Below are 22,534 nucleotides of genomic sequence, written 5' to 3' on the forward strand. Positions count from 1 at the left end.
TTCTTCTTTTATTTTACTCACTACATTTTGTTTCAATAATGGTTATTTTATGTGCTTATCCCTCCTCTATGACACTGCGAACTCTCTGAGGGTGAGGAAAGGTCCTTGCCAGTTTTGAGTTCCCTGTGTTCGTGCGCTGTTCCCGTCTTCCTCCCCTCCCACTACCCATTAGTCACGTATTCATTCCCAACACTTCCTGTGTGACTATGACGTGCCAGCATGGGTTAGGGGATTAAAACAAGGCTGGTTTTTGCCTTTCCAGAATTTGCTCTCTAGTGTATACTGTTAAGCCAAAGAGCGTAGACATAGCTATCATCCAATACACACTTGTTGATAAAATGAAATTGAGCAGAAATTAAAGTATATTTTGAGGACAGTCATAGTCTGAGTCCCATTAAGTTGCCTACTCTTTATACAGCAGTGAAATCTACCTTGAGTGGTTGCTTTTACTCTGAGTCCATGAAGGGCAAATGGTAAAAGTAGGGCCATTTTGCTCACAAAGTTCGGCTGATCCTCACAATTCATTTAAATACAGGAATGAAACACTGATGACATATCACTTAACAGAAAAAAATGTTTATCTCTGCTGCTCTTTGACAAGGCCCAGGCTAGTTTCAGATGGGTGCTTTAGGGAATTAAAGCCCTCTTCCAAACGTGAGTGTGTGGCCAACATTACTCTTTTCTTTTTACGAGTGCACAACTTGTATTGTTCTCTACATAAATGCCCTTGGTTCCTTCCCTAGATTTGATCCTGCTTCCTACCTGACATCTTGTACCACGCCCTCCTGTTTGTTATCCCAAGGATCACCTTTGGGGAACATTTATAGAGCAGAGGCATTGGAGACGCCTTTATGGATAGAAAATATGAAAAACTCAACCTTCAGTAGTTTGTACCCCCACTTGCCTAACTTGTCTGTATGCCACTGGACTGTTTCCCAACTGCACAGATAACAGAGAGCCACTTACTGCCTTTGGAAGCAATTCATTCTCCATCTCACCTTCTGTAATAGTCCTTTCGGCTCCTTTGTCCAGAGTTGAGAAATACTGAGATATAGCTTCAGTTTTTGTCTACAAATGCACAGGTTCTTATTTTGCCCCCAAATTTGCAGTTTGCAGTTTATTAAGGGGGAAAGAGCAATTCCTACACTAATTAATTGAGAATATCTTCTTTGGTTGTGTAAAAAGAATTATACAAACATAGTGTCTAAGGACCAGTCTCACCAAGCCTCTGTGGCAGTACATTATTCCCTGGAGCCTTTAGAGGGCAGCAGCATACCGGCTGACTCCAGACAGCATTTCAAAGCGGCAAACTCCCGACCAGACCAGAACCTTCCTCCTGGTCACCATGCCAAAGGTTGGTTTGCCAAGCTCTGGCCGCTCAGCCTCTTTCTTTCTTTTCAGTTTTCAGCGCACTCTGTGTGTGTGTGTGTGTGTGTGTGTGTGTGTGTCTCCCCCCTCCACCCCTCTTCCCTCTTTCCCTCCCTCGATGTTAAAATTATACACTCTGATGAAGTCGCCCCTCAACCGGAAAATGAAAGCTCCAATGAAAAAGTTAGACAAGCCAACAACAACAAAGAAAGAAACTGGGAGAAAGGGGAAAGGGGGCTGGTGAGGGGGAAGGATTTAAGAACAAGAAAAGGGCAGATGTTTCGTAAATATATGCAAAGCAAAACTGGACGTACCCTGAACACTTCCACAGAGAAACAGACCAATCATTGTGCACTTCCTCCTGCCACACTGGTGGGAGCTCAGCATTCAAAAAAAAAAAAAAAGTGTGGCCGCAGGCACCTGCCTTTCAACAGTTAGTTCTGACTATTCTGACCGAGTATCTCTCAATTGTCCAAAGAGAACAAAAATATTTTCATCTCCCCACTGCAAGCATTTCTGTTATGAGAAAAAGAACTGGAAAGGCATTTTAGGTGACTGGCAGCTGGGTTAGCCAGCAGGACCTTCTGGTTTTTAACTCTCATCGTGCCGGCCCCAGCAACAAGTTTTAGGCTGAAACATAGCAGTGAGAAAGATGTTGGCTTTTTCAGTACTAGACCATATTGTATGTGGAAAGAAATATGCATTAAAACATATTGATGAGATGGTAGGTATCATGCATGTGAAATGCATGGAAATTAACCAGATCGGTGGCATTTGATGTATATATTTCACACTTCTTTGCACATATTGCACACACAGTGATGGCAATGCTTTCTGCAACATATGGAAAATAAATATTTTATCTGTGTGAGCTCTTATCAGTCTCCAGGGTCTGTTGAGAGAAGAGTGCTCTCTTCTATCTCCCTCTCCCAATTTTCTCTCTTCACTGGGCTCCCACCCTCTCCTGCACATTAACATGCCTTTCACTCATCAGCCTGGTTGGATAGAAAAGAATTAGTAAGAACCTCCTTTTGATTAATAATTACCTAGTCATTAAATCAAGATAATTTAGACCAATGATTCCCCCCAACCTCCCGCCAATCTTTTTCTCTTTCCCAACATACATTGGGAAAAGCTTAGTAGAGTGTTTGGGGATGGGGGTACAGGGCAGGTGGAAACAAACCAGCCCCCCAGGGCCTGGTGGCAGAACTGAGTTCCACCATCTAGGAGCCGTGTGTTCTAGATGGATTACTCTGCTTCTCTGGGCCTCAGTTTCCTCATCTGCTAAGTAGAAATAACGATACCTACCTTCAAGGGCTGATGTGAGAATTATGTGAGATAATTCATGTCAAGTGACTGGCATAGTCCCGGCACATGGTCAGTGCCCAAGGTTGGTAGCTCTTTTCACAGACAGCATCATTTCTGTGGTTTGTCATTTCGGCTAACCACAGTGGGGCACTTCCTTTACCTTAGTAATCTTTCTTAATATTTAGATTTGGGCAGAGGCAAGTGCACGATAATTGTAGCCAAGGTGGAAGGAATGCTAGGGTAAGCAACCTCTTCTTGAGCACTTTCATCTTACTGCATCACCCTCCTGACACCTTCTTTCCGTCCACAGGTTTGTCACTGCTGCTGCCACGCCAAGAGCTGCTCTTGATGCTGGGAGTCAAACAAGCCTCACTGGGCCTATGGAAGCCCATCAAACATGAGCATGATGGTCTATTCATGAAAACCAACCTTTGGCACTCTCTCTCATCACGTGTTCTTACAATTTGTTCTTTCACTACTTGGTGTAATGTTCTCAGATCAATTTAAGATGTTTTCATGTTTAAAACATTTTATTCTCTCAATTTTTTAAACCTTCTTGGCAAGGCTCATTTAAAGTGTTTTTCAGTGTATCTCTCCCTCACTGTATCAGTCGGGATCCTGGCAACAAACAGATGGCTCACTCAAAGGTTTTAACTAAAGAGAGTTTAATGAAAGGGCTGTACACTGAGGTACAGACGAGGTTAAGGGAACCTCAAGGGAAGGTGGAGCATCAGGGAGTAGCAGTGGCAGGAAGCTGTTAAATCTCAGCTTAAAACTGTTAAGCTGGCCCTAGCCCACAGCTCAGTTGGTTGGAGCATTGCCCCACAGACTGAAAGGTTGCACGTTTGATTCCTGGTCAGGGCACATACCCAGGTGTGGGTTTGACCCCCTGTTGGGATGTGTATGAGAAGGCAACCAGTCGGTGTTTTTCATACTGAAGGAGCAAGGAAAGGTGTGGAGTTCTCTAAGTTGAGTCCGAACTGGAGTTGGGAAAGGGGGCTGGAGTAATACATGCTGTGACCTCACTTTCCTCCTACTCTCACATCTCACGCTGTTGTCTCCTTTAGGCCAAGGTGGAAGGGAAGCCAGAGGAGAAGACAGCCTCCTGGGCCACAAATCAGGGCAGCGAATGGTTCTGGGGTTTCGGCAGGAGGCTAACAGGCACGCCTGTTCTTTCCCTCTCCATTCCTTCACCCTCTTCCTCTAATTTCACTGTCTGGGATGAAATACGCAGTACAGTAAAATGAAACAGTTCTCTTTTAGCACCCACATACTTTTTTTGTCTGTTTGCCATTTACAGGAGAAGAAAACTGAATGCAAGCTTGATGTAAGCAGATACTTTTGTTTGCTTGCTGCCATAACTCTAGTGCCTAGAAAAGTGCCTGACACACAGTAAATGTCCAGTACATTTCCGCTGACTGAGTAAGTACACTCGCCTCTGCTCTGCCAGATACTACCTGTACATTCCCTCCTTTAATTTCCACAACAGTCTGGGTCAGTAGGCAGGACCATTGAGGACGGTTGTCTGGGTGGTATGGAAGTGCACAGGTTTTAAAATCTAGCACTTGCCCCTTCCTACCCACCCTCAAGCCTGGAGATCTGGCCCAGGGCATTGTCAACCCACAGGAAGGGACACATTTTTGTAATTAGTCCATGTTTTTTATACTTTAATCACCTTACTGCTTTTTGCACCTAGCAAGTGTCTTTAAGTCTTATTATTATTTCTCTTTCACATATGAAGGAGCTGAGTTTCCGAAAAGCAGAGGCTACAAGGATTAGACCCAATCTGTCCATTTGCTAGGACCTGTGAAGTGTGAAAGCAGGCACTGGCTTTCTGCACAGGGGAAACATTTCCAATGGCAGAAGTGGACGCTCACTTGTGGGCTGCCTGGTGGTTTTCAGGAAACTTCAGGTTCTGATTTCTGGGTCTGGATCTGGGTTCTTTGTAGCACAGGAAGGTGGGAGTGCTAATGACTGTCCTCTCCCAAAGGGTACAGAGACTTTGAAGCCAGTCTGCATCCTGGTACAGCTGTGCTCTAGCACAACACAGTCACTCTGTGATGAAGAAAACCTCAGAGAACCAGGCACATGTGAGATTTTTCTAAGGCATACCTTGCACTTGAACTTAAAGATAAATGAACGTGGTCACAAAAGTAAGTTCCTTGACTACGTAGGAAATGAAGAAACTCTTATGTCATGTCTTCGGTCCCCCGTCATCTGAACCCACTGAGACTGCAGAGCACTCTGACGGCCCCCACGTGCATTCAGGCCAGGTGGTCTGCCTATGCCCTACACATCCGCTACCATCAATTACAAGCTGACTTAAAACATTCAAGGAAAAAGCAACACAAAACAAAACAAAGCAAAAACACTGGCTTTATCCCTTTGGGGTTGATTTTTGTCAGAATAGCTAAAGACACAGAAAATATAAATATGAAAAGTCCTACGTGAAGCCTAAGAGGGATGTTAGCCTCCCAGGGTTAGCGTTTTCCCATAACAGATTGCTGTCAAATACTATCCCATTAGCTGCCTCATACCATAAAGGAAAACTTGTGAATACAACAAATAGAATGAGTTTTTGTTTTAAAATGTGCAATTGAGTTATTTTGCATGCATAACCTTTGAATAATTTAAATCACTGGCTTTTCTAGTGAAACACAAATCCATATATTTATCTGTTACTGTTAGCAATGATTAATAAACGCTTGATGTCCGTCTTTCATCAGCGTCTTCCTATAGGCATCCCCTCTCCTAGCCCAACTTATCTCTGCACCCTGCCTTGCAAGGGCTGTATCCCTCCAGCATAAATGCCTGTTATGGAGGAAACTAAATCCAGTATACAGAGCTATGCATTCTGAGGGCAGAGCTGAGCTGGATACAATGGCTGAGACATGTGGCTGAAGGAGCCCACAGCCCCAGAGGGCAGGCTGTGGTCCCCTAGAGTAGGAAGGAGGCAACAGGGCAGGCACGAGATGCAGCTCAGAGAGCAGGCAGGTAGAGATGGGTGAGGAAAGCGGGCTCCCCGATTTGACTAGGGTGGCATGAAATGACAACATTAGTGACACTCAACAGAGTGGTACAGTGGCATGATAAGAGGTGAACAAGCTGGTAGGAGCCTCAGGTAGAGGTGCAGATGACTAAGCAAAACAGCACCAGTGCCTGCAAGGTGCGCTCAGAACCAGCCCAGCTCAGCCAGCTGGAGAGGGGGGCATGACGCTGCACAGGTGTGACTGCAGGCTGGGAGCTGAGAACTGCTGTGGGCACCCGGGGGCTCAGGCTGATGACCTTGCTGCACCCAGCAGATGAAGCCGTCTAAAACTTCACCTGCTTTTGCAATTGTGTGTGCGAGTGTGTTTTAATTAAACAGTGAACTAAAGAGGCCTTTTGTTGGAGGCATAAGGTACTCACAGTAGTTTCCAAATAAATGGTGTCACTCTTCAGGTAAGTCACTCCAAGGCTTGGGCCTAGTGCAGATGTTCATTGGGGCAGGGGACAGAGAGTGACTGCATCTAGATCAGAGGAGAAACAAACAAAATCAGTCTGTTAAATGAGTAGGTGAAAGTGATCACTCGTTCTGATGGAGACAGAACAGTGGGACGTGGTTGAGAGGCGGGGTGTGCCCCTTTGCACCAGAGGATGGAGAGTCAGGGAAGGGGGACTGGAGACGATGCCATCCAGGTTCCATTTTCAGCGTTTCTGCCTGACGGCCTGCAGGGTGTGACAGCCTCAACAGCACTGGCTGGTGCAGGCTGAACTGAATTTGTGGTACTGAGTTGGAAGCTGAGGTGGAGGTAAGGGTGGGGGAAGTGGGAGCAGTGTCCTTCAGCTTTGCCACAGCCCACCCTTCTCCCAGTGTTCCTGATTCCACTGCAGTCTCTCAGCCTTTAGCACTCAGCTCTTACCTACTCTCCAGATGCCCACTGACAGGGCCATGCTTCCGAGCTCTTACCTTTTCTCCCCCCTTCACTACAAAGTCTCCATTTCCTCCGTATCCTCCATATCCTCCGGCCTGTGGAGTGCAGCTGTAGGGGCTATGGAACTGACTGCCACCTGTCTCAGAGCCTCACGCCCAGAGGCCTTTTCCCAGGCCTCACCCCGTTGGCCATACTGGGCTTAAATGACCACTTGATTCCTGAAACTCTCCTCCCTTCACATGGGGATCCTGCATTATTCTGACTTTCCTCCTGCCTTCAGTTCTCTCTTCTGCCTCCCTCAGTGGCTGATCTTTTTTCCCCTCTTCCTCAATTTAGATATTCCTAAAGATTCTCTCCCCAGGCCTTGCCTACACGCACCCTCCATGACCTCGACAATCACTTCTGCATACAGAACACCCACATTGCTATCTTTAGTTTTTGCTTGTCTGCAGAGCTCCAGACCCACATTCTAAACGACTGCAGCAATTGGCTCATCCATTCATTCATTCACTCATTCAGTGTTTATATAGGCACCTGGAAAGATGAATAAGATGGGGCCTCTAACTTTGAGAAGCCCATGTCTCCATCGAATACTGTACATGCATTTCAAATGCAGAAAGTTTAAGACAGAATGTACTGCCTTTCCCTCAAAACATGCTCCTTCTCTAGCCTTCTCATTTCTTGCCATTGGCATCACCTTCATCCAGTAACTTGGGTCTACAATTGAGCAGTCATCTTTAACGCCCCCTTTTCTTTTACTCCCCAAATCTCATCAGCTGCGAAGTTCTGTGGTTTTTCACTCAGGCTGTGCTTCCCGAATAAACTTGTGTTCTACTGACACTGACTTACCCTTTCATCACCTGTTCCCAGGGTTTCTGTGAGGCTCTCCTAATGGCCTTCACTTTCTCTAGATGCTCCTTATCACTAGCTTATCCTTCATTATCAATACTAACACTTAACTTTTCTAAAGGACCATTCTAAATGTACTACTTCTTTGCTCTTTTGCTTACTTCTCAGTTTAGCATTCAAGGCCCCTGTGATATAGCCCCAATCTAATTTCCCACTCTTATCTCTACAATCCATTCTCCACTGCTGCCAAGTCCTCCTCATTCCCACCATACACACGGAGTTCCCTCCCTTTCCCACTGTCTTCATACAGCTTCTTTAAGGGTCATCCACATGCCACCTCATTTATGAAGCATTAGCCAAAGGAAGGTTCCCTTCTGGAATCCTTAAGTGCTTATGCACTAAGCCTTTTGTACATTCTATAGACTCTAATAATTTTTTGTGTAGTTTATCTCCTCCCTCTATAAGTGCCTTGAAGGCAGAGACAATGTTACTTTGAGTGCCTTGTGGTTGCAATGCCTTGCAGTCAGGTCGTGCACTTGGTTGATGTATGCCGAACTGAATTTAAAAGGAAAAAAAGATTCTTGACTCTTCATGGAAACTGAGACTGAATTGGAAAGACCTTAAAGTTTATCTCCTCCACCCCCCTCATTTTTCAGATGAGGAGATTAAGGGAACTGACTTACTCAACACCACATCCTTGTTACTGGCTGAGCAATGATAGTTTATATAAAAAGTCACAAGTGTCTAAATATCTCCTAGTGCTTGCTCAGCACCCAGGGGCCCAGCAGACCATCAGCAAAGACTAGACAAGAGAGAGTGAGGGTTTGGAATGCACCGCCTGCAAGGATATACTAGGTTCCGAAAAATAAAAAACTTTGTTTCACTAATTCCCTTCAATAAACCAAACAAATAAATACCTGTTTATAGTTAAATAATGCTTTAGAAATGAGGTAGATCTTAAAAAGCACGGAAGCAAACCTTTCTAAACATACCAGCAGACACAATATGACAATATTGCAAATACCACTGGGGTGATAAACTCAGGGTGAAAGCCAGAATGAAGAAATTTCTCATGCTTTGGAAAAGCAGTGGGTTCAGCTGAAGTTCTTGGTGCGAACATGCTACAGTAATTCTACGGTTAAATTCATTACCTTAGAGAAACAGAGGCTACTGGCAATTCTGCTGTTATGCCGCATCAACACTTTCTTTTCAACCTAGCTTTGTCCTGTATTTATGAGTTTAAATTTTTACTTCATTATATCACTAATTTACTTGTAGAAACACACAGATGACTGCTCCCACATCTGTCTGAGTTCCTTTCCTGTCCTCTTGTGGTAGAAGAAACATTAATTGTTTAATCTTATCTCAGACAGAATCATATTCTCTCACCCAAAGATGAGAAGCTGAACCAAACATATTGTGGGAATAATACATTTGGTTCAGCTTCTCTGGGTTAAGAAAACTAACTTTTTCTAGGAGACCTCAGTAGTTCCTATTTGGCCACGGAAGTTCAGGCTTCGGTGCTACAAGACTTCCTCTGCCTCCCAGGTGAGCACTTTATTCATCGTTACTCACCAGAGGAAAAACTTGGTGCTGTTAATCATATCCTTTTCAGCCACTGTGGCGGAGCCATGCTATGCACTGAAATGTCCATTAACTCTCAACACTCCAGTAGCCACATAAACAGTAAAACTGGGCTCAAGAGCTCTCCATCATTCTTACCAAACCATCAGAGGGCTGGGAAGGTTATCAGCACTTCACCAGACAGAGCTGCCTCGTCTGTTCTCCCCCTGGCAACTACATTAAAATAATAAAGGAAATCACCAATCAATATGTCTAGTACACTGTAGTGAAAAATCTCCTAGACGCATACAAATCCATTGTGTAATTAGATGAGTGTTGTACATTTCAAATATGCCTAACATTTGATTTAAATCGTGCATTTTATAATTAAATGGAGACACAATCTTTCCATCCTCTCATTAAACTCCTCTTTCTCAGTCTCACAGCCTGCCATTACGATCTCCCTTTCATTTTTGGCAAATTGTCATCTATCCCCTTCTCCTTTCCCCTCCTGCCTCAGCACACACCCGAGGGTCTCTTAATCAGAAGTGCTGCATGGCAGGTCATGTTTTATTGCTTAAAGGGTGGTTCTCCCCTAAAAAGGACTCAGTGAAATGACTTCATGAAGTTTCATATTTATTCTTTTTCAATGAGTTCCATATCCAATGTAGCCAGTTTTTAAGTCAAAAGACCATTTTGAGAGGCTGCTGGGGCCTCACATCCTTCCCAGAAACTGCTCCCTCTGCCTCTTACCTCATCCCTGTGATAACGAATCTGCCCTTGGAACCCGGCTAGAAGGCACTTGGTGGGGTCAGGGGCAGAGGGGAACTGTGGGCCATTTCCACTGCAGCCTGTTTTCCCGGTGACATCTTAGCAGCTCTGTCTTAGAAGCCCTCAGAGAGCAGAACTGTTATGTAACACTGCCACACACCACTGTCAGGGACTTTCTGCAGAGGTCTCACTGCAGGATGGCCCTTCCCGTCCTTTTGAAATCACACCAAATCATTATAAAATAACAGATGGGGACTTCGTGACTATAGCTTACAGAAAGATAATAGTTACAATAATAATTGCCATTCATTAGACCTGTAAATTTTGTCAGGGACTGCACCAGGCATTTTTTGTATGTAAATGCATTCATTTAATCCTCACAGAAATGCCACCCTGCAGGTGTTACCATACCCATTTTGCAGATGAGGAAAAGTGAGGCTGAGAGAGCTCAAGTAACCTCTCCAAGATTAGAGGGCTGTGGGCAGTGAAGTTGGAATTCAAACTCAGATTTTCCTTTGACTTTAAATCTGTGCTTCTCTCACTCTGTACCAACTGCTCCAACACAGCATGGGCACATTTCTAGTTCCCACTGTGATCTCAGCACAGGAAAGATGCTTATGCTGTTTCGATGACAGTTCAGAGCCATTGAAAGAGCTGAGAGCATAGGCCTCAGGTGAAGAAACCCTTTACAGGGTTTTTGCAGAAATTATCAGTAAGTATAGCTTCTTCCTAGCTCCTTCTTTTCTAAAGATGAGAACAGTCTTCTCATCTATCTTACACCTGTCTTTTCAAACTCTAATGATCAAATGAATCATCTGGGAGTTCTGGTTCAGCATGTCTGGGATGGAGTCTGTGATTGTGCATTTCTAACAAGCTCCCAGGTGATGCTGATGACACTGGTCTGGGTACCACAGGTCTTACGTCTGACACTCGCCTTCCCACTGAGGGTTGTTTCTGAAGGAGCAGTTCAGCTGAGTAACTTGGCTAACAGCTCACAAAGCTCAACTGGCTTCTGATTCTGGGCCAGTGTGTCAGGTCATCAGGCATTAGACAGAATTCAAGGAGTTTTTGGCATAGAGTACATTATTAAAAATATCATTTCTATATCCCCTGGGGCTTTCCTCCCCCCACTGGAAATTAAAATGATAATGTCTCTAACATGTAAAGTTTCTATTTTTTCCATTATTGTTATTTTTAACAATAATTATCTGGTAATAATTCAAATAACACCTTTCCTCTGAGAAATTCAATGAGCTTTACTAACCTTAATTGTCTAACAGCAATTCCCAGGTGTGGATAAAGCTGTCTCAAAGATCACAGTAAATTTAAAATTGTTCCACTTCCTTCCTCTCTTTGTCCCAAATGTAGTGAAGAATTAGTGGTGAGGGGTTACTAATTGGCAAGGACCCACCAGCTCATAATTTAAGGCATAGGGAATTTCATACAGGAAGGGTAAGTCCAAAAAATAATCAGCAGAGATGTGGCTGTGGGGGAACAGAATGCTGGAGAAAGAAGGAAGGAGAGTTAAAAGAACTAGGAGTAGAAAAAAAAATAAAACCACAGAACGAGCTAGATGACCTTGGATGAGTCATTTCATCTCTAGGTGGCTCATTTTTTCCACCTTTAGGAAAAGGAGATGGATTTTATAATTTGTAAGGTCCCTTAAAAACTCTAATAGTCCCCTGAGAAGAAAGATGTGGGAATTAAGTAGCTCATCAACCTGTTAAACCATTATACCTGTTAAAGAAATCTATTTGACTTCTAACTTTTTAACTAATTACCTAAAGTGAATCCCCAAGTCTATATCACTAATCTCCCTCTCTGGAAACTGGTGAGAAAATCATTTAGTGAAGAAGGTACCACAGGCATCACAGCCAGACAAACTAATCTGGAGTCCCAGCTTCAGCTTTCCAAGGCTACAGTCAATCTTTTACTTAAAATATTTTTATCTCCTTAATGAGTCACTAGTTAATACCCATGTCCAGAAGAAATACCTCTGATGGCTTGAAGGCCCCCAGATGGCCCTGCCAATAGAAGGTCCCCCTGTTTGTCACATTAAATCTATGTTAATTTTGTCTGTAGAGACTGCTTGATTCCTCTTTGATGATTCACAAACTCTGTTTATAAGACCTGCACATCCCAGGAGCCTGAGTGCTATCAGATGCAGTTGACTCTTGTTTTTATAATAAGAGATCTTTGGGGATTGGGTGAGATATGTACATGCATATACATAATGCATATACACATATGATGATGATTTTTCTGGTTTTATTGGATACCTGATGATGGGAACCCCTTCTCTAAGTCATTTGACTCTGGAATCTCCCTGTCAGAAAGCCTGCCACAGGTTCTGGTTCTAGGGTTGTTTTCAACTCTATAACAAGGATTCCAACATGAGCACGATTCGTGGTGCAGCATGTTATTGGTGTTTTATCATAGGTATATATTACCTTGTCTCTTGCCCTGAGTATATTTTCTGGACTAATTGTTGCTGTTTGTGCCTAAACGGTAAAAACCAGGTACCAAGAAACACTGAAATGGCATCATACGGAGGGACACACTGTCCCTGCCCCCAAAGTGAACATCACTTCCCTTTTCCCGCCTCACCACACTAACCTGGCTGTCGTTAACTAAATGCTTACTGTGTGGCAGCTCTCATGCTGGGCACTCTTCATACACTGTTTAACTTTATTTCTTATAACTACCCTTTGGGGGTGGGAATTACATTCTAATTTTGTAGATGAGGACACTGGTGCTTAGGAAAGGTAAAGTTATAGTATTTGCCATAGATCATGAAGCCAGAGGAGAGCAAAGCAGGGTTCAAAAGACAGGTTTTAGTTATGATGCTCTACATCTAACCTACAGGTAGCTTGTGGTCACTGAACCACTGATCTCCTGCCCTCACTCTACTCCTATTCATGTGAGGTCCTCAAAAGAGGCTTAGATGAGCTTCCCCATCATGGTCCTCTAACACCTTCTTGAACCTGTTTTCCTCCTTCTCCAAAATCTCCTACACTTCATTTATGTTTTCTCTCTCTACTTTGATTGGTACATCTATCCCAGAACACATTATCTTTTTTTCTTTTAAGCAGAGCTTTACCTCCATCTTCTCCAGCTACTTCTTAGCCCCAATTCTTACTCCAATTTGCTCTTTCAAGACCTCACATTCAACCTTACGTGTTCCAGCCCCAGTTTGAGAACGCCTCTTCCTTAATGCCTAAGGAATCTACTCTCTCCACCTGGCCCACTAGTAGACCCCTGGTGGCTTCACTGGATGTCTTTGTCCAGTCTGACTGAACCCCCTAATCAACCACATTAACACTGGTCTCAATAACCCTCTGAATTTTCTTTTCCATGACCTTTTATATATAGGCCTCTTCTTATTTTCTTCAACCTTGAATTCATATCAAAACTTCCCATCCCCTCCTTCTCTCAGTACAAAACCCTACACATGCATGTAATCTGTACTCTCCTTCCTGCTTCGTGTTGTTCCTAAGTACACGCCTACAGTAGTTTTCTCTTAATATGTCCTACTTTACCAAATTCCATTCTCCATTCTCTTTTCAGCTGATGAAATTCCCTCCTGCCTTAGTAAGGGGATCTCGACCACCCAGTGTGGCAAAGTCATTGGCTCTCATCTCCTTCTCCAATATCACTAAATTTTCATCATTTTGTTTCTTCAAGATATACTATACCTTTTTCTACATTCTCTATACATCTTGGAGGTTATCCTCTGTACTTCTGATCTTTATCCTTCCCTTTGGGTCTATCAGTGATATCTTCTTCTCCGTAGTGGATGGTACTAGATTACTTGTCACGATATAGTGTTTTGCCCTGTTTTTAACTCCTGGCCTTGTAAATCTTTCCAGGGGGTATATCTCAAAGTGAGTTCTACAGAACACTAGAACATCAAGATACATCTCAAAAAAAGTTCCTTGGTCAAACAAATATAGGAAATACTACATACTCTATGTCCCTCTTGCAAACTCATAACGCACATAAGTATATTAAAGGTGCTAAAGACCCCAGCATTGTCCAAACTTAATGGATTACAGACCTCTCCCCTGTACCCCCACCCATTTTAGTGGAACACTTATTTTTTTTATTTAATGATTTTTAGAGAGAAAGAGGACAGGAAAGAGAGAAAAAGAGAGAAACAGACAGACAGACACATAGATTTCTTGTTCGACTTATTTATGCATTCATTGGTCGATTCTTGTGTGTGCTCTGACTGCAGATTGATCCTGAACTCCTGGCATATTTGGATGAGCTGCCTGGCCAGGGCTGGAGCACTTACTAACCTTAGAATGTGCTTAGAGAAAAGATGCTTTAATGGATTTCTCCTGGTTCCAAACTCTTTAGCCTGGGTATGTAAAATCTATGTCGAGTAAGCCTTCTCAGATTTCCTTCCCATCAATACTCCATCTGGTCCAAAACAGTTAACTTATAAAGCACATTTGTATCTCTGGGCCCCTGAACATACCATTTTGGCTGTTTGGAATGTGATTTACACCTTTTTTTCATCTAGGCCTTTCCCCTCCTTTAGGCCCATATTAGATCATGTATTCCCTATAAACTTTTTCTTATGAAAATGGCTTCGGCCCATATCAACTTTTGACCTTCATTTAGCACTTAGATAAACTGCTACAGTTCAATGCCTGTTTTCTATATCACTGGTGAGACTGTAAATTCTCTGGGATGCGTAACTTGTTCTATGAATTTCAGACAGCACCGAGTATAGCCCTTTGTGCACAGCACAGGGTCATAACCACGTTGATGGTCGCCAGAGACAGGGTGGATGACATTGGGGCCTGGGAGAGCAGAGGTTGATTTCGGTAGTTATTTGCACAGTTTAGTAGGTTACAGGCCTGGGTGGTCTGCATCACCACCCTGGCGGGAAGAAACACCACTCACCGTCACTGTCATCACCTCCACAAGTGGTAGTATGTGTGTTTGGAGAGATAAAGGCTAGGTCTGGAGAGCAAAGGCAGCTCCGTTCCCAGGTACAAATAAGAATTTGCACTAGTTAACACCAAATGGGGAGAAGCATAAAATAAGCTAGGAATATCAAAGGACTCATGAAAGGAACCACCGGAGTAAGTGCGTGTCTAATGATGAGACTACCATTTGTGATCATTAAATTGTGGTAACCTGATGAAAGAGAAATCGCTGTTTCTTCCACGAGGAAGTCAGGGGCAGTCAGGTGCAAGGATCCACTGCTTATCACTGTGCCCGGTATACACAGAATGCAGCAACAACTTGCAGAGTGCTGTCCTGTCTTCTCGTCCCATTCCAACCTCTCTCTCTCGGGGTCAGTCTAGAACAGGGGTGTCAAACTCATTTTCACCGGGGGACACATCAGTCTTGTGGTTGCCTTCAAAGGGCCGAGTGTAATTTTAGGACTGTATAAATGTAACTACTCCTTAACTAGGGGCAAGGAGCTTGGCACCGCCACAGGTAGTAACAAGGTGCCAGGCCGGATTTGGCCTGTGGGCCTTGTTTGCCACCTGTGTTCTAGAGACACACGACGCTGGAGAGGTCCAGGCAGCGTTGCTGCCACTAGCACAAACCGTAACCCCCAAGCAGTGAACTCCATCTTTCCCATGAAGCCCTTTTACTGCTGTATTTATGGGCACACAGCGGGCATATATCTCAGAGGAGCTGCCACATCCAGATATTAAAGAACTTTGTGTTTTTCAGATTAGATGTTATCTGAAGTTGGGACTTAATGTTTCCTAATAATGAATTTGCAGTGAGGCTAGAACTGGAAATTTGTTCTTGTGGTGCCTAGTCGGGGAGTGTTATTACGTGAGAGAGCAGCAGAGAGCCCTTCTTCCTTAAAACTACTACAATAAATGATTTTCACGTGTGAGCAGAAGAGAAAATACATTTCATTACAGTATAGTCTGTGAAGTATTTTGCTACCTTCCTGGATAAAAACTAGTACTCAAACAAAAGATTTAAAAACTAGTTATAAATGAGAGTGTTTATTTGTGTTTACTTTAAAACAGATTTAGACTATATTATATAACACATGAAAATAGTAAGATCATGCTACAAATTCTGTGACAGAAAATTCTGTGTTGGTCCCTAGTTAAAATTCCTAACAATGTAGTATTTAGTAGTAGTAGTAGTAACCAATAAATAAGTATTTTTAAAACTGGAATTCTTATTAGGGGGGTTATTGGGTGGGTAAAGCTAAATGGCTTAGATATTTTTCTGTCATGCTCCTGTTTAGAGTTGCTCTTCTGGACAATTCGAATGTTTAGGCATGAAAATGGAGGGTAGCCTACCTTTTGGATGTGTTGCCGCCAACTGGGTCAAGACTATGGTTTTCTGAGAGCCAGGGCACTTTCTGCAGGAGAGTATCTTAGTTTCTTCTTTTGGTAGTAAAAATAGAGAGTTTACTTTTGTGTTCTGCGTGAAGTCGGAGATCTCTCCATCTCTCTCCTGCATGTCACCCACGGAGGAGACAGGCGGATACTACTGGCAATGATTTACACTGATTTAGACACACTGAAGGCTGTGTGGTAGTTTCACAGACACTCTCTGAAAATGAGTCCTCCCCATCATGAGTTACATAGATGAGGAGATTGAGGTGGGGAAGGGAGTTTTCAGTTGCCCAGCTTACGAGCAGAGAAACTTAATCTAAAACCAGTTTTCAGTAGAAAATCCTGGGGTCCCCCCACCAAATGCCATGGTTGCCAAGAAGCTTTGTGGCAAATCTTAGAGGTGGAGCACTAGATGGAGAATCACAAGATGTGCATTGTCTTCCTGAATCTGATAAGAACTAGCTGTGTGACTGCTGTCAAGTCACTAAGTTTTCTCAGCCCTATAAAATCACAGGCGAGGAGTCAATAAATGACATAATCACCATCATGCTGCACAACCTCTCACCTGCATCACGGTGTTGGTTAATGATGTGTGCTCTGCCTATCTCATGAAGTCATGAGGCTAAAACAAGCTGATGCACGTGAGAGTGCTTTGCATTCTGTGAAGTGCTAAATCAATGAAGTCTCAAGAATGACTATCGGAAGAATGAGGAAAGAGTTCCCTGTGTGTGGGAGCTGACAGCCAGTCCACTTCCATTCAGGTTTTGGGAGAAGCTGTAATAAAGCACTGGCACCAGCTCAAATCCCACTCTATCCTCTCCTCTTCCAGCAGTGCTGCAGCGCATCTCTTGAGCAAAGTTAGTTGAGTGGCTGAGCCAAACACTCAGGTTCCAGCCTTTCTGAGTAGAACGTACAGAGAATTCTGAGCCACAATGGAGGTGACCAATACTGTTCCCCCAGGTGCGTCTGAAACACTGGGGAGGCCCGGGAGGGAGATCAGACATCCCTGCCCCTGAGGCCCGGTTTTCTTGTGCACACAGCTTCGGCCCACATGATTTCACTTGGCAGCCCCAGGAGACAGAAAAGACCCAGAATTCGGAGGAGCCTCCTCTCCTGATAACCTAAGTGCTCTGATTGAAAGGCAGAGGGTATCAGCAGAATGGCTGTACCGAGTCGGCATTGATTTCTCCAGCCTTTGTCTGCGTCTGGTTTCTGTCTCGTTTGGAGGTGGTTACTGTTACTACAAGCAGCATGAATCATGTCTCTGTTAAAAAACAGAGCTTCAATTGTCTTACATAACCCCTGGTAACCGAACGTCTAATAATAGCAAGCCATTTACAGGTAGGGAGTCTGTCTTCCTCCCAGACACACACACAGACACAGACACAGACGCGCACTACTCCTTGTGCCTCACAGTAAAGCGAGACAGACGGAGGAGGCAGAGGGAGAGAGGCGCTGGCCAGCACGATTGATTTTTATTTGGATTTTAAAATACATTGAAGAATCGTGCATCACACGGCCTGATGACCAATATGTTTAACTGAGCTAGTTTAATAAAGTGTAGAAAACAAGTGTTCTTCTTCCAAGTATTTGAAATATCAAGGAACCCCAAACACACCAGACAGATGCGTTCTCTAACACACTACTAATATATAAAAACCCCGAAGACAAAAAGGGAGGTGCAGGGAGGGGGTTGGGAGTAGGGTAGAAGTTTCATTAGACTGGCCACTAGCTTGTACCAACAAGGCATACTTTCCAAAGGACTTTTTCCTTCTCTCCTTTTTGTGTGACCAGAGACAGCTATTCCAAAGGTTCTTGGCTACAGTCATTGCATAAAATTCCAGCAAGTGAAAAGAAACTGAAAACACGGCTGCGAAGTCCCACTCTGCAGGCTATACAGTATTAGGCACTGTTATCTGAGCCACTTTCTTTGGCAGAGAGAGCCCTGTACCTGAATACTTGTATTTTTCCCATGAGCATAATCTCTGCCTTGTAAGACATGGTGAGGTCTTTTCAGACATGATCCCCACTCAGCCACCTGTTAAGTTGATTACCAAAAAGCAAAATAATAGGACAGTCTGAAAAAATGACTCAAAATTATGAAGAAAAGTTTTTCTTTAAACCACTAATTTGGTTAAGGAAAAAAATAGGTCTTAGCTAGCAAGTTAAAAGGTGGGTGAGGAAAACACTAACAGGAATCTGCCACATCCATGTCACCAGTCCCTCACTAAGAACCATGGTGGCAGGCTCTATGTTTTGACTGTGCATTCCCAGGAGCCCTAGACACCACATATATTGGACAGAGGGAGGGCTTTGTGGAAAATCACTGATGGAGGCCAAACGCTGCCACTCATTTGGGCTAGGACCACAGAAGGAAAACTTGCTTCTCTGTTTTGATTGCTCAACAACATGAAACAGTGAAGGAGGTTGCTTCAGCAAGGAATGTCTTAGGACACACCCACTTTGAAGACCAGCACCTGGGCTATTCCGCACGCTCTACAGTTGTTTAGAAATAGACAAAGGCATATGGATATAGTTACATGTCAAGATGATTGTGTGTTCCCACAAAATAGAATTTATGCTGCCTCTTTCCTTTTGGAATATTCTCCAAATCAGTAAACAAAAGAGTTTTGAATAGAAGTAGGAAAGAGAAAGAAAAAGAATAAAAAGGAAGAGAGGAGAGAGGAAGAGGAAGAGGAAGGGAAATTGCTCGGGTTCCATTATCCCCACCTGCAAACCTGGCTGGAGTGGATCACAAAACCTGTACAACTGCCCTCTGGTGGTTTTCCTGTAAGCCATACGGACGTGGTTTCTGGAGGAGAGGAGCTCGAGCTTTCCCCCACAAACATCTCAGTGCAGAACAACAGGGATCTTGATCACTAAATCACTCCACAGAAAAGAGGACCATGGTGGTGGGATGTGGCTGATGGGGCCGGACTCTTCCGCTTATCTCATTTGCTTTGTGAATTAAATTGTTCTTACAGTTGGAATGCTGATAGACTCAATGTTTTGATAAAAACAGCCATGAGATGACAGCTTTCTTCAAAAAAGGTTCTTCCCTCTAATTCCTGTAAATGTGTTACTGAGTGGTTCTTGCTTCTAGAAAAGTGGGAAATTGGCCTCCTCTCCTCTTGGCCTCAAAAACCAGCCTAGCTGTGCATCTGTGAGGTGACTACATGCACCTGAAATTTCAGGGCACTGTGTCAGCTAGTTCCTTCACAGTGCTGTGTTTGGTACCTGAGCAAGGACTTGGTGGGTCAGACACATTTAAAATGTAAATTGGGTTATTACATTATCTTCCATTGCCACAGTGAATATTTCTGGGTTTTTGCTGACAAGTAGATCATAATAACCATGTGTGGTGCAACAAACCACATGACAGTGTATCAGAAGCTTACAGTCAATTTTCAAATGAAACGGAGCCTTTTTTTGAAAAGGAGAAAGCATGGATGCTTTTTCCATCCTTTTAGTAAGCATTTATCAAATGCCTGCTGTCAATGATGGACTCTCACTTCACGAAAGGCAGCTGGACTATGCCAGACTTTCATCATATTCTCCCTCCTCTATCATGGGACAGAGTACCAGTAAAACACCAAGCACAGCTTTGTTTTGTGCCCAACAGGCAATCAGTGTAACAGAAGGAACTGGAGATACTGACAGCGGTGGGAACGACTTCTTCCCCAGGCACAGCAGTTTAAGAGCGTCTCAGGCACAGTTCGAGAGGTTAAACGAGCAGATCTGGTCTGACCTATTTACATGTTCCAACAAACATCTGGAACTCCAGAAACCTTAAAAACCGCAACAATACAATCATGTCATTTTTATACGAATGATAGGATCCTGGTGAAAAAGAGGTATATATGTTTATCTTGTGAGCTTCTTGGTATTTGTATATAGAATACTCAGAATGCTTCTGAGAACCCATCCTAATTTTGGTATCATTTATAAGAATCTGACAGTTTATCATTGTAAAATAAACTTTAATCCAAAGCAATTCATTGAGGAGCTCGCTGACAATCAAGATACACAAAGCAACGTTGGTGGGATGAGGCAAAGTCCAAGTTCTCAGCAGTGATTACAGGGAAATGGGGGGAATGACAGCGAGGTGTGGGTGGGAGGCATCGACTGTAAGTCAGGAGGCTGGTGTCCCCAGCCACGTTTGCCAACCGTCGCATGACATTACAAGTCATCAGACTTCTCCTAAGTCTCACCGTTCTCACATGCCTAATGGGAATCTTGGATTGGATGGTCTCTAAGAGTCTTTCCAGTTGTAACATTCAATGAGTGTAAATAAGACAGGTGACAAAGTAACCCGCCCTCTGCCTCCAACTCAGCTCGTTTTGGTACATATATTGCCATGTCCTGATCTGCCTGTGTGGTTTGCAACAGGTTTTAGGTTTCTGGGTTCTAGAAGTCACATAGTAAATGTGCAAGTCATTTTTCCTTACATACATGGGAAAATAATAGGGGACTAATTCTCGCTTTCTTCCCATACCAGTGCCTCTTTTCGAATCAGACTTCCACGAGGAAGACAAGAACATGGCTGTTCTGGCACTGACGAGGATTCTTCCTCATCCTGTCAGAGCCCTTGTTCATGCTCACGCAAGCCTATCTGACGGGGTTACTTCTATATTTACATCCTGGCTCTTTTTCCTCTTCCAACTCATTTGTGAAATCCCTGGTAAGCATAAAGCTGGAAAAACAAAACAAATAAAACAAAACAGCTCTGTCTGAATAATTTACTTCAGTTAAGGCAGTATATGAAGACATTCTAACACTTGTAAAAAAATAAAGCTTTTAAAAATTCTTCTGTAGCTTACAAAAGACTACATAAAATGTTACAGCAATAATAGTTTAATATATTGTTACTGTTTCTCATTTTTAAAGAAAATGGTACTTATTAGATTTACAGTCTGGTGTGGATATTTCTCCCAATATTTCTCAGGCCACGACATCCTCAAAGCCAAGAAGGCTTGCGCTTGCTGAGCTACCTTTACACAGACAAAGGTGCCCCACGGAACACCCAATACCGGGAGCTTATAGCATATCCCGACCAGACAGTCCAGGTACTGGTGACTCGCTCTTTCCATCTTTGTCCTGTTCCTTTGCCAGTTTAATTCCCTTCACCTAGAGTGCTTTTTGTTTACCTCCCTTTACTGCTTAAAATCCCTCCTGCCTTTCAAGACCCACCTGTGTCAAACCCTACATCCAAGAAGCTACTTAGGTTGACCTAACTTGAGACCCAGGGATAATTTCGCAGCGATAATTAGCCCTTGTGATAATGGGAGCCAGTGAAAAATACTTATCCAGAAAGTGCTTAGGGAACACCAAGGAAAAAGATCGTTAGGAGTTGCAGCATCCTCCTAAAAGGACAAACAGGAGAGCATTTAGAGCAGGCCCAATACAGAAACTGTGGTACATAAGAGAAAAGTCATAGGCCTGTAAAGAAAAGTTGTTGTCCTGCCCCGACTGGCGTGGCTCAGGTGGTTGGGTGTCATCCTGCAAAGTTCAATTCCCGGTCAGGGCAGAAGCCTGGATTGTGGGTTCAGTCCCCAGTTGGGGCACCCTGTGAGAGGCAACTGATGGATGTTTCTCTCTCTCTCTTTCTTCCTCCCTTCCCCTCTAAAAATAGGTAAATAAAATCTTTTTTAAAAAGTTCTAGTCTTGTATGAAAGAGATAGAAATAGCCTGACTTTTTTTTTTTAAATAAGGGAAAAAATATCCTTTCTCAAAAGAAGGAGTTAAAACATTGGATACAACAACAAAGTATCATAAAATTTCTCTTAATTATGAAGCTAAAATCTCAAGATTTTAACAGAAACAGGGCACAGCTAACAAGGGCAATGACAGAGGTATGCATATAGAATCTGAGTGTCTGTCCCCAGCACCCCTCAGTCTGACGGCCATGACATGCGTTATAATAAACTCTGACAGTCCCTAGCTGGGTTTATGTGATGAGCTGTAATATATTCTGATAGCAAAAGATAGAATGAAACTCAGAAATGCTGGATGTGTTATATATGTATATGATTTTATTTATGTGTATATTTTTATATCTATATATACAAACATATATATTTGTATGATGTTTGGCAACCTCACTCATGGTATTCCTGTGAAGTAGGCATGTGGCAAACATAATTAGCCCATTAAACAGATGGTAGGGCTCTGGCATATCTCACTACATTCTAAAATGGTGAGCTGTGAGCAGGGACTGAAGACAGTGTGCAGTTTGATATACGGTTAACTGCGAATCTCTGTGAATCGCTACTTTCCTAAAGACAATCTGGGTAGGCTACATTTGGCTGAGAGCTGGGGATGGTTTGGGAAGCTTTAAAAATATACAAGGGGATAACTTTTCACTTTCATTCAGATATAGTATCTTCATTTTTACTTACTAGAGGCTTTTTTTTTTTGAAAAACAGCTTT

The 22,534-nt window shown here is 43.3% G+C and overlaps 1 protein-coding gene across 13 annotated transcripts in view; it reads right to left on the bottom strand.

The window, feature by feature from the left end:
* Window positions 1–22,534, bottom strand: part of ZBTB20 (zinc finger and BTB domain containing 20) — a 708,962-nt gene that overhangs the window by 74,151 nt on the left and 612,277 nt on the right. For all 13 annotated transcript variants that reach the window (XM_036017291.1, XM_036017298.1, XM_028504756.2 and 10 more), the window contains one exon: window positions 6,085–6,185. The gene's annotated coding sequence lies outside the window, so the exon portion shown is untranslated. The remainder of the gene's footprint in view (window positions 1–6,084; window positions 6,186–22,534) is intronic.

Source organism: Phyllostomus discolor, chromosome 2, assembly GCF_004126475.2.
Source record: "Phyllostomus discolor isolate MPI-MPIP mPhyDis1 chromosome 2, mPhyDis1.pri.v3, whole genome shotgun sequence".
Lineage (NCBI taxonomy): Eukaryota > Metazoa > Chordata > Mammalia > Chiroptera > Phyllostomidae > Phyllostomus > Phyllostomus discolor.